Source organism: Leptinotarsa decemlineata, unplaced genomic scaffold (genome assembly GCF_025532065.1).
Source record: "Leptinotarsa decemlineata unplaced genomic scaffold, Ldec_3_MD MMD2_tig00000576_RagTag_RagTag, whole genome shotgun sequence".
NCBI lineage: Eukaryota > Metazoa > Arthropoda > Insecta > Coleoptera > Chrysomelidae > Leptinotarsa > Leptinotarsa decemlineata.
The window spans coordinates 704,780-718,896 of record NW_027412551.1 but is presented as its reverse complement, the minus strand read 5'-3'; positions in this window follow the sequence as shown (position 1 = coordinate 718,896).

The following is a 14,117-nucleotide window of genomic DNA, read 5'->3' as shown; positions in this document are numbered from 1 at the left end:
AAAAATTTTTCTCAACAAAATTTGTAGAGAATTTTGTATTCTACAATATTGATAATAAATACAAATAGCAAAAAACCCATAGGAAATGAGAAAAGCGCAAAAAACCGATTTTTGTGACCTTTGACCTTGAAATTTAATAGTTGCTTACACCCCATCATATGTAGGTTTTGAGACAACTTTTAGGGTGTCAATATACAAGTATTTACAGACTTACATCTGGGTATCTCGAATTCCGAAATTCTTACCTAATTTAAGCTTAAATGACTGGATTAATCGGCGAAAGGATGAAATGGCAACGATTTCGTATGTGGAGTGTAGTTGATTCTAGTGAATGTTCCGGTCAAATTAGACGAGAAAATAAGAGTAAAACAACCTAAATTTCCACCCAGCTGAATATAAGGAAACTTGTTTAAAATGTGATAAAAAATAAAATTTGAAAGTTTCCCATTTTTCTCCTATATTCCCCTGTAGTCGAGTTATCCTCATACAGCAGCATACTCGATTCTTCTAGGAGACATTAACATAGATATACTGAAAAAAGACGATATCTGCAAAGAATATCTGAATACACTTAGTGTTCAACTGAGTTCAACCCGAGTTCAAGGTGAAAGCGAATCTTGCATAGACCACATTTTCATCAAAGCAAAACCTGAGGTTCTGGACAAAATATTACCTCTCATCATAAGAACAAATATAACAGACCACTATATGACTGCCTTTCAAATTATTTTAGAGTCTCCACAATTCAACAAGAGAACAAATGTCAAAAAGTCAATATTCACATAAATCTCAACGAACTCAAAAACTTGATAACCAATATATCTTAGGCCGATGTTTCAGAACCAACATTCCCGATTCCGCAACGGATACATTTATAAATATTCTACTCAATTCTATAGAAAAATGTAGTGTTCATATGAGATCCAAAAGAAAGGACCTTTCGAAATAAGCTCACAAACATAATAAGGGAAACAAAATTTGAATACTCTCAAAAAGAAATCAATTCAAACTCCTCAGATAACATCCAGTTATGGAAAATAATTCAAGAAATAACCAAAACGAAAAGAAATAAAAGATCAATAATATCAATAAAAAATGAAGCAGGAGTTACTGTTAACACAAAACTAGGAATAGCAAACGAATTCAATTCAATATATTCTAACATAGGAAAAAAAATGGCGGAAAAGATACAGAGAAATTCCAATTACTCACACAAAAAAAAACGGTCCCAAATTCACTCGTCCTCTTACCAACCGATGCAAGTGGAATAAAAAAGTGATTGCAAACTAAAATCTAAAAAATCCACAGGTTTTGATGGTATTAACGCTGATATATTAAAATCAATATCTCAGCATATTGAGGAGCCATTAGCATAATTTATGTATGGAGAAAGGATACTGGCCAACAGCATTCAAAAAATCGATTGTTATTCCTTTGTTTGAAAAGGGTAATGCAGATATGGTATAACTGATCATCTGATGGTATTTTGCGATATTGATTTCGAAGGTGAAGATACTTATGATAACTGATTTTTTATAGAAATTTCAAGAATTTCAATCATGAACTTTTTTCTCAAGATGCTGCTAACTTACCATGGGGTGATATTGTAACTATGCAAGATATTAATTCCAAAATAAATTTTCTCAAGGAATGCATCATTATGCTTTTTGACAAACATGCTCCAATTTGCACTGTAAACAGAAAACATAAAGCATCCCCGTATATAACTTATAATATCGAATTGATGATATTATAAGTTAAGCCATGCCAAATATCTCAAAGAAAAGACAGCAGCCGCTAGACAGTATTATGTAACTTCACTCAACTACGTCAATGACGCAGTAAAACGTGAAAAAACAGCATATATACAATTTGTTTTGAACAAAAATAAAAACCATTCAAAAATGACATGGAGAAATCTTGCAGATTGGGGTGCTACTACAAAATCATCCTCGCAAACCAATAGCCTGCCAATTGAATTACGTAGACCTGAAAAAATCAGTGACTATTTTTCAAACGTGGCTGGACATTCAATAGTAAATAATGACACTCTCAATTCTTTAATAATAATAAATTGATCGCTCCTATGAACTTTTCCCTCACCGATATATGTGATGATGATATTTTGACTGCTATCAAAGACATAAAATCTCGAATATTTAAGAGAATGAGGGCATTCTGCCCTCATTCTCTTAAATATTCGAGAAAAATGTTTCCCGTCGAATAAGAGCTTTTTTCAAAGAAAATCGAATACTTCCGTACGAGCAGACTGGGTTTTGCAAAAAACACGGAACACAGACTGCCCTCTTGAAAGTAATCGACGATCTTGCGTGATTCAGAGATCAATCAAAAGTCACCATTTTAGTTCTGTTTGATCAAAGTAAAGCTTTCGATTGAGTTAATTTCGATTTACTCATCAGCAAGCTCAAGTTCATAGGATCGATGACATTTCTCTTAAATGGATGACCAGCTATCTCACAGGCCGATCACAGAGGGTCAAACTGGATGATTACTCATGGTCATCCCTGAAAGAAACAATATCAGGTGTACCGCAAAGAAGTATTTTAGGACCCCTGATGTTTTCAGTGTTTATTTTTGACTACTCCACTTTCTTATCACATTGTTGAGTATATCAATAAGCAGATCATATATTTGTCTATATTTGTCTTCTCATAACACCGATACAGAAAGTTGAGTGGCCAATAAAAACACAATACTCGGAGAATCATGGACTGAAAATCAATCCAAATAAAACTTTAGCCTTATGCATAGGGTCTCAAAGACAAATAGTAGAAACTCAGTGTAGCTTCAGGCTCACTCTCGATAACGCAGACATTGACTGGGTAGCAAGTGCTAAAAATCTTGGCGTAACCATGGATAGCTCTTTGTCTTTCCATGGACATGTGACAAACATTTTCAAAGTATCATTCTTCAAACTCAAATCGCTATATAAATTTAAGTATCAGTTATCAGAAGAAATAAAATGAGGTTAGTTAAAACTCTCATTTACCCCCATATCGAGTATTGTTGTTCGGTGTGTTACCATTATCTGCCGCAATATAACAAACAGAAGTTACAACGTATACAAAATGCTTGCATACGATTCGTATTCTGTATACCATATGGTGAACATGTCACCCAATTTTTGTTGAAAATGAAGGAGCTGAATGTGAGGTACAGAGTCCAATATTTGATAAAAATGTTTTTGTTCAAGTTGCTTCAAACTAAAACACCTAGTTATTTATATAGTTTATTAAGCAGGTATTCTGACATACATATGGTCAATTTGAGAATTAACTCATTCAACATACCTAGGAAACGTACTTTCAAATTTCAAGAATATTTTTCTTATATAGCCCCTTCTTATCTGAATGAAATTTTACCGCTTTCAAATCATACTATTCATCAATTTGGGAAAGAAATAAAATCACAGATGCTTACTGCTCAGTGCTAATTTAAAAATTTAAAATTCAATGTATGGTAGTGTAATGAAATTGTTAAATTGACCAAAATAATGTTGAGAATATTAAGAGTTATCAGCAACTATTTGATGTATCATTTTTTTCTCTTCTCTATTATTGTTATGATAGTAAATAAGTATGTTTATAATTATTTTCTTATATTCACTGTATAATTTTTGGGAGAGATGGAAGATAGCCTTTGGCTAAGCCTTTTCCTTTTACGTATAAATGTATTTTCATGCCTAATAAACGATAATATTATAATGATTATTATTATCATATTGTGACAAAGTATCGCCCCATATCGCTGATAACACATCTAACTAAAGTTTTCAGGAAATTACTCAAAAAAAGACTAACATCATACATCTCAAAATACAATTCAATATCTGATCATCAGTTTGGATTCATAGACTTATCGAAAGCATTTGACACCGTCGACCACACATTGCTTCTACAAACAATGGAAGATAATAGTATAAGGGGTACTTCCTTGAATCTATTCAGGAGTTACCTCACGAACAGAGTACAAACGGTGAGAGTAGACGAAACTATAATCAGTGAGAAGTATATTGATACTGGGATACCTCAGGGTACGGTTCTTGGACCTACTCTATTCAATCTGTACATAAATGACTTATTCTTTCTTGAAAGTAAAGGAAACATTTTGAGATTTGCATACGACACAACAATATTCTATGAGGCAAATAATTGGCAAGAATTAAAATATACTGTAGAACCAGAATTTGATACAATAAAAAACTGGCTTGAATATAAGCTATCAACCATAAATTTGAAGAAAACCCAGTATATTCCATTCAGCTGCAATAGCACGAACAAACCACTTTCCCTGTATAGACCTAGGCAATCAACAATTGATTCGTCCTGAAAATAAGATGAAGTATTTAGGAGTAATTATTGATTCACATCTTAAATGGAATGAGCACATACACTTCATTTGCAAAAAAATGCGATGTATTCTACACAAATTCAAAACGCTTTCCTACAGACAATTTACTATGTGAAGCCGGTGTTTTGACATTCGTCAACTTTTTCATTTCAATGTAATCTTAACGTACCAAAGAAGAGAAGTTATCTCTCACCGTTACACAATTACAACAACCGAAAAAAAAATCATGTAATTCCATTAACACAAAAATCACTTTTGCAGCATACATATACTTACCTGGCTCCAAAATTATTCAATACTCTTCCCAATACAAGCATCAATATATTTCACCACTTCAAAAAGTCATTGAAGCAATTTACATCTGTTTAAAAAAATCTGTTTTTCCGTTAATCAGCTGCCGCCCCCATACAAACGACAACTCTCAGAAGTTGAGAAACTTGTGCGAGCTAAGGACTAACGAGGTCTTACCTTTCAACGTGTGATTCCTAACACAGTTGCAGAATCATTCCAGCTTCAACCAGATAAATTCTCTCGAGGAAAATATCTGGTCGAGGCGGGAATCGAACACACGACCTTCCGATCGTGAGTCGGACGCACTACCACCGCGGCCAATTCCACAAGACATCAAGACAAATGATTTCTTATTTTGTTGACAAAAAATATTTGAAATGAAGTTTATCTCAATGTAAAAAATGTGTGAAAGAACAATATTGTTATTACTATTATATATTATATATTAGTACATCAGGATTGTCCATTTCACCCTAATTATTTATTATAATTTCTAACACACCGCTTATAACATTTGCGTCATTTAAATGTCATACAAACAATACTATATCACTCACACGCAGAAACCATTGTATTAATTTATAGTTACACATTTATATGCGTATGTACGAATGATTTGTGAATATTCATTTTCAGATTCAGACACAGACTGACACTTATTGGATTTTTTCATATTTCCGCAATTGTCAGTCAGTATGTTTATTATATATAAGTGTGAGAAACACTTATCGAGTACTTATTTATTCATCTTTATCTTCTTACTACATTGTTCTGTATTCTTCTTTCCTATGTGAATAAATATTATTATTATTTGTTTGAAGGTGATTGACAATGTTTCGTGATGAATTTCACTAGTTCGGACTTCCGTTCATAAGAACCTGTTTCAGATCCGGTAATACTATCCGTAGCAGCCTCACGAAAACCAGGCCCCCAAACGCGGACTGCGATTCCAAGAATTGCATTTATCGGATACCCTGTGAGTGCGGAAAATCCTATATTGGTGAAACTAAGACGCCATTGAATGTTCGCATTGCCGAGCACAAGAAGCACACACAGCGAGGAGAAACCAGCAAATCAGGAATAGCAGACCATGTTTGGACCCATCAACACAACATCGAGTGGTCCCAAGCTGAGATCTTGCACAGAGAGGAACATTGGTTCAGGAGAAAATTTAAGGAAGCCGCATACATGTTGTCCAACAACGTATTCAGCCAGGCCAGCGTAGATATACGAAACATATGGAAACCCATCATCAAACGAAAAATGACCAACTCCCACCAAAACGGTCATCTCTCACGGAATCAGTGAAGCGGAAAATGGGAAGTAGAGAAAGTGAAAGTATTTCAACGACCTATAAAATAGTCATCTCTCGGGGGAATCAGTCCAGTCATCTCCCGAAGACGACTGTAGATACCAACAATCGAAACGTCGTGAACTAACGTGACTTGGAATCTCTACACTTTTTTATTTTTTATTATTTTCTTTTTTCATTCCTTTAATTTTTATTTATTCAATTATTATATTTTTACTTGTAGGTTATTTCACTATCATTTCATTTCAGGTTTATTGTTGCTTAATATAATTGTTATTTTCAACTATTCTTTTTTAATTATTCTTTTTTACTTGTTTCAGGGATTTCAAATCATTTTATATAGTAGACAATGGAAGTCCGAACTAGTGAAATTCATTATTATTATTATTATTATATATCGCGTATGCTTGTTGCATGCGGTATTGTTTGATACCTCGTTAGGTTACGTTAAAGAATTGATATAGTTGAAACTCAAGATGATTGAGACATGAGACACGAGGAATTATTAGCCAAGCTCAAACAAAAACAATTAACAATTCACATACTCCCATTATGAAAGAAATGTTTGAATATAGAATATTTATGAGGCTTCTGAGATGTGCTTGTAAAACAGAATCTTTCCTGATGTTGAGAATTTAATTTCAAACAATAAATACGGTTTCTTTAGCAAAAGATCAACAAAAACTAACTTAATGTGCTTCACACAATCAGTAAGTATCTACACAGATTTTTTGAACACATTTGACAAGTTAGATCATAACATTTTCATCAATAAACTTCACCAATATGGATTCGACTCTAAACTCTTAAACCATTTTCGCTCATCCTCAACTGAACGTATTCTATTCGTAGATTATAGAGGTCACAAGTCGTTCCAATTTATTGCTAACAGTGGTGCCCCTCAAGGAAGCAATTTAGCACCTCTTTTATTATCACTCTTCATTAACGATATAGGAAATAATATCTCTAGTAATTTCTTACTCTTTGCAGATGATTTAAAAATCTTTCGACACATTACATCAGAGGAGGACTGCTTGATCTTACAAAAAGAACTTGACTTTTTGTACCTGTGATGTACCGAAAATAATCTTCCCCTCAACACAATCAAATGTAAATACACCCTTAAATATAATGATATTTCTCATGATTACTGCATAAAAAACACACCTCTTCAAATAAGCACTCATCAAAGGGATCTCTGGAGTCACATTTGACCCTAAACTGAGTTTCTCCATACACTATGACACAATAACATGCTCAACCAAACAGGTGATAGGGCTCATATACCGTAACTGTAATACCGTAACTGTCATGGCTGAGACAGTTTTTTAACTCTTTTCAATGCCTCCGTCATATGGTCACCTATATCAATGTCCACATAAACAAAATCGAGTACATACAAAGAAGCTTCATGAAATATATTACTTACAAGCTAGAAGGAGTTTACTCTGAACAAGGCATCGACAACAGAATACTACTGAATAAATTGAATGTATCATCCCTTGAAATCCGAAGAACCTACTGCTTTATAATTTCAATTTATAAACTAGTGAATGATCTGATTGACTGTCCCGGACTACTCTCCCACTTCAACTTTCATATTCCACGAATTAATTCTAGAAATGAACTGACTTTTTATGTACCAAATTCTAGAACAAACCTATTACTCAAGTTACCAGTTGTTGCAATGAGCAAACTCTACAATCAACTCTGTGAAAATTTTGACATTTATTATGAACCTATTGGTCAAGTTAAAAAACTTTTACACTTCAGTGAAAATACATGAACCTAACTTGAAAGTTACTCTACTATGTGAGCTTATTACTACTACTGTGATACAGCTGAATTACGTTTTTCTGTAATACACCTGAACTATGTTTTTACTTGTCAGCACTACGTCTGACTTATGTTTTTTTTTTCAATTAGTCTCCTAGCTTGCTGCACACAAGTTTTCACCTAATTTTTTCGCTTAACTCTTCTAAATGTTTCCCTTATTTTGTTTTTTTTTGTTCACTATCTTTAGGTGTTTCTAATAGATAAATTAGTATTGTATTCATATATAGGCAGATATAAAACGGTAACATGCTTGCTAATGATATTAATTTGTCTTGTTATTGGGATTTATTCCTATTCAAACATTAAACATTTTTTTATTATAGATATCACACACCTTATTCTAAATATTGATCTCGAGCTAGTCCACTATTTCACGTATGTCACGTTGGGTATTCCCAGTGCATCAGATAGAGAGATATACTCATTCCTGGAAAGAGTGAAACTTGACAGTAACACATCCCTCAGCCGTGTACAAACGCCTGAAAATTCATTTGTTTTTTTTGCTGAAACCACTAAAAGTTTCCACAGACAGGAATACAAATGTTGAGTGGGAAATTCACTCAGTATGCTTATTGTCTTTTCCTTTCACGTTTTAGAAAAATTGAAACATTCCACGTGTTACTAACGCTCTCGATGTTTTTGATGATGATGGATGAGCCCGCTGTGAAAGATTCTGGAGAAGAGATTGGGAGACTCGAAAATTATTCCTTGAGGTGTGTCTATTTGTTTGGAAATTCAGTTTGTATTTGTGCGTGATCTAGGTATGGATTTTTGTAAAGAGTTTTCGTTATAGTTATTTTTTCAGTTTTTTACATTATTTGTTTGATGATGGAAAAGTAGAACATCAAAAAATATTTTTCCCAGAAAACTTTTCACCCCAACAATATGAAAACATTATTTTAAGCGATACTGTGGTAAATGAACTCCGTAGTGAGTTTTACATGTTTTACATTATTGTAATGCTGCATAGGTCCTTGGAACTATTCCTCCTTCACATAATTTTGCTGAGATCATGCATTGCCCTCATCCGGAACTAAAATCTCTTCGAAACAAGCCGATATATGTGGATACTCATCAGTCTCCTATCAAGGTTAATTCACAAGTGATTGATCCACCTTCTTCTTTTTCAGTATGGTCAATGGACTTAGGCCATTCTTACCCCCCATGAATGAGTTGCAGTCCTCGTGGTTCTGGTTCCCTTTCAATGGAAGAGCTTCATGAAGGTAGAGCCGAATCGATCCCTCTACGAAACCCTTCATCAGTTGGAAGGATCGATCGCAGCTTGAGAAATGGTTCTTATGCACTTTATGTGAAACATGTTTTCCTTACGAATCAGTAGAGAGTTGTTCTGAAAATTTTGAAAAGAAAATTGGATTAGATAATTTAGGAAACACTTGCTACATGAATAGCATTTTACAAATGTTTTTCATGACAAAGAATTTAAAGAACGAGGTTTTAATGATGAACGAGAACGATAATGTTTCCTTCTTATTCACCAAACTCAAACACCTGTTCATGCAACTGCAGTTGCGTAAGAACGTATCATCTTTCTCTCCAACCAATTTCCTGGAATCTTTGAGGTAGATACTTGTTAGGACAACAAAAGGATTGTTCCGAATTCTTGGGGATCTTGTTGAATACTCTTCGTGAGCAAAACAACAGCAGAATCAATACTCCTGACCGCTCTGGACCGCTCTCGTTTTGTGTTTGTGAATCTTCCGCTGGAAAAATTCTCACTCGTTTAGTGAGATGTAGTAGATGTTTAAGAGGTAGCAAAATCGTATGTGGATTACTAGAACTTCAACTAACGTTTTCCAATATTATGACTGATAATCAGACCGTGCAGAGCTTATTATTGAATCATCTGAAAATGGAACTTTCAACAGGTGATGATCCACTGTATTGCCAAACATGCGCCAAACTAACTGACTGTTATAAGGAAACAAGGATAGCTGAGGCACCAGTCAATCTTATAATAACACTGATGATCTTCAAACATGGCTCAACCTCTGATGAAAACACCAAACTCTAACGAAGGTTCGAAATAACACTTCAATATAGCAGACCATTATTATAATATTCATGCAGTCATTGTTCAATGTGGTTCTGGCGTTGAATCTGGTCATTATTGGGCCTTGGTCAAAGACGAAACGGACTGGTTTAAGTTTGACGATAGTCGTGTCACTAAGTGTTTTGGTGATATATTGAATTTATTGGATCCTCTAGAGGGACCCCACATTCTGTTTAATGAGAGGTAGGACATTGGCAGATCAAGATCTTCAAGATCTTCGTGCTGCAAGTTTTTCCTGGGTTTTCCGGATTCCACTGGAATTAATGTAGTCGCCCCGGAACGGCAAATAATTTTTGTTGTTTTATAAGTTCATGATTTGTATTTTGGAAGTGAAAATAATAATGTTGGAATCAAAAATAGTTTTGGCCAGCAGGTAGCATTTCGATCTCTGAAGGTTGTCGCTTGTAATGGGTGACATTTAACAAGAAAACAAACACAACTAACACATCACAGAGATGCCTATGAAAAGACCATGTATGATTTTGTACTATAACATAACTTTAAATTTTACGATCAGATTTTTTTGTCAATGAAATACGACACTTTTTATATCTGTTGTTCAAAATTTGTTGGGGACAAAGAAAATCCTGATGTTCATTCTGGCCATAAAATGTTCAGTTTTCACTTCAAACAAACAAACCACAAACACAACACGTTTACGATGCAATAACAGACAAGCTATTTCGACCCAGTATCAGTGGTACTAGGCTGAACCCCTAATGTATTACTGTCATCAAAGAACAAGCCTGAGTGAACAATGGCGAGATCTTCCCTGACGCAACCGCCATCTATGGGATCGATAAAGAACTCAATCCTCGAATATCAAAGATGAACGAGGCTTCCCAAGATGATCAGTTTCAAAGCCCACCGACAAAAATTGTTGTCTGTCCTTCACTGCAACTCCTACTGCAAGGCATCTAGATTCCATAGATGGCGTCTTCGTAAAAAGAGATATCATCGTCCTTTTCTACTCAGACTTTTCTTTTAAGAACAACAATGCATTCATTTCAGCCTAGCACCACCGATTCCATATGAAATAAGAATATTTTCAATGATAATGTCACTCTTGTTATTACAGTAAGCTTTGAACATGGCATTACTGATATCAAATATCCGAAAATTATGAAATTATTAATACCAATATGCGCCAATATGCGCATATACATTAATAGAAAAGTACAATTCTGATCATTTCCATATTGATTTCAGTCAAGAGCCACCGGTAGACAGCTGTTTCAACCTATTGGGCATCGTCAGTACCGGGCAGGCAGTCCTCGATTGAAGACAAAATGTGAATAACCAAAAAAAGTACTAAATAAAAATAACTGCATGAACGCAAGTGAAACCACCTATGTCTCGCTTGCGTTTACGCAATTATTTCTATTGAGTACTTGATTATTCACATTTTGCCTTCAATCGAGGGTCGCCTGCCCGGTACTGACGATGCCCAATAGACTGAAACAGCTCTTAATTGCAATCAATATGGGAAGGATCAGAATTTTACTTGTCTAATAATTTTTTGATTTTCATGGAAATATTTTCCAGCAGCTTGTCTGCAATAAACTTTCTCGATTATAATTTTCCTTTATTTTCAGTAATACAATGTTAACAAAAAGGATTTGAAGCTTCAATAACTCCTACGTGGTTTGCTGTTCTTATGTGTTAAATCATACAGTCGATAACACCTTTGAGTATAAATATTTGGGAGCTTTTCGACTACATGATGTATTTGTCATTTTATGACATATACATCATTATAAAATGACATATACATCATTATTACATGATGTATATGTCATTTTATGACATATACATTATGTAATGATTGCCGTTTTGCCATATTGAACCAGTTGGTATCTTTGAGTTTATGTTGGCCACGTCTTAAACCGTGTATTAAACGTAGACAATTATTTTGAACTTGATCAACATGAATTCTTCGTTTGTCTTAATATTCAATGCATGAATAATACAAGAGATTCACAGAGTATGGTTTTGACTTTTCTGTTGTGACATTGCCTTTTGGTATAAATATGTTTCATGTTCATATAGAAAATACTGATGCATCAATTGATGTGACTTTCGAATTTCGTGTGTGAATCAAGAATGATATCTAAATTTTTGCATGTTCAGTCGGTGCAACCACATTCTTCTCTACAGTTAATTGGAAATCATTCAGTTCTCTCTTAGCCCCAAAGATCAAAATTGAATTTTATTAGCATCGAATTGAAGATAATGCACAGAGGTAGAAATCAATGGGGATATGTCTTCATTCAGTATCTGCATTGCGGTATTCATGTCCGCTGGGTGCAATGAGAGATGTATTTGTTTGTCATCGGCGTAAAGGTTTATTTTGGAGTATTCAACTACGTTCACAAAGTTTGAGGTAAACAATATGAATAGAAGAGGACCTGAAATCGAGCCTTGTAGAACACCGCGATTTATCTTCAATGGACTGAATAGCATATTGTCTAACTTGAATCTTTGCCGTCGTTCGCTCAAATAGTTTTTAAAAAGTTGAACCATGGTTTTGATAAACCAATAGATTCAAGGATGGTTTATATTATCGAAAGCTTCCGAAGAATCGAGCATAACAAGTGATGTAACTTTCTTATGGTCAAATGCCCTGCAGTAAAAGCTCCAGTAGGAGACAGAGGAAAAATTTCATTGTTGATCGATGTCAAAGCTTGATTTTGCATCTGAGTAATGTAGCTAGGAGAATTCTGGCTCATTCTTTATAAAAAAAAAAAACACGTGCAAATTTGAGCAGGTCCATTCTTGACCTTTTTGGACCTCAGGCCCAGTTCACACGGAAGGGATAAAGGTCAGCGCCTCGTCTCTATCAGACGTCCATTATGTATGAACTGAGCCATAGCCTTCAATGCCCACTTCAGGCCACCTCAACTCCTCCACTTTCACCGTCATACAGTCGACCAATCAGAAGCTACCGCGCGTACAGCGGGAAATTCAAATCAGTAGATGAGCTATAGGGACTCTGGGGCTTATCTCCTAGCTACATTACTCAACTAACCTCTTCGGGAGCCTCGCTTATCTTTTTTAATTGAAGATTGAGTTCTATGTCGATCCCATACATGACTTCTTCATGAGGAAAGCTGTCGTCGACCTCATATACAATAGTTAGTAACCTAAAACTCATCACTATCTTCGCAGACAATTAATAACTACTTCCATAACTTTTGAAAGTGATTTTGTGTTGAAATATAATACATTCGGATCCTATTGAAAAAATATATATTCTACATTTTCTTCTAAGTGTAACATATACCCATAGCAGAAATTTGAATCACAAGGTCTTTAAATATTCACTACTCAAACTATAAAATTGATGTATACTTCGGATTTTTCATACTCTCTCCAGAATGTAAGATATTGTAAAATTAGGGTGCTGGAAAGCACCCTAATCTTATAATTATATCCAGATTGGTACTGAAGAGCGTCTCACAACGAAACATTGATGTCTACCAGTGAAGATGACAGTGTTCCATGTAAGTGAAATATTTACCTGTCATTCAGTATACTGTGTAGAAATCCTGTGAATGATATCTGATTTAATTCCATAATGAATGTTTGTAATACAAACGAATGTTTGTAATACAAACTGAGTAGAAAAAAAAGTGTTTTTGTATAATTCAGTGTTCATATAAAAGTATGAAAGATTTTTTCTTTCGTTTAATTCAATGTTTCGGGAGGGCTTTTTCTTCCAATATGTGTCTGAAACTCACTTTTTTCCATGATCTACACATGTTTGTATAGAGTTACTTCTTTAAAAATTGATTGCTACCTTCCTTTCCTTGAAAGATTCCCAACTTTTTGTCCCAAGATGGAGTACTAGAAAGTCATAAACTTTCGTCTCCATGGATAAAAACTGTTTTGGACTAAAAGTAATTCTAGTTCTTTCTTAGGTTGTTGAGTTTTGACACAAAAAAGTAGACAATTTTTAAACTTTGATCCAGCATTATATAAACTCGTTTTATATAATTCACTACTAATTCACCTCTCTTTGTGGGATAACTGTACCATTGCGAAATTGTTTCGATGCTATTTTCATTTTTCTTCACATATATTAGACAATTGGAATATACCACTTTTTATAATAGTTGACCTGCAGGATTCATTCCACTTTAGGTCGAAAATCAAACCTATTACTCGTTTTCGTAAAAAAGTTCGATTGATATCGCTACTACTGCCACATAAAGTTATATTATACGCTAAGATAGA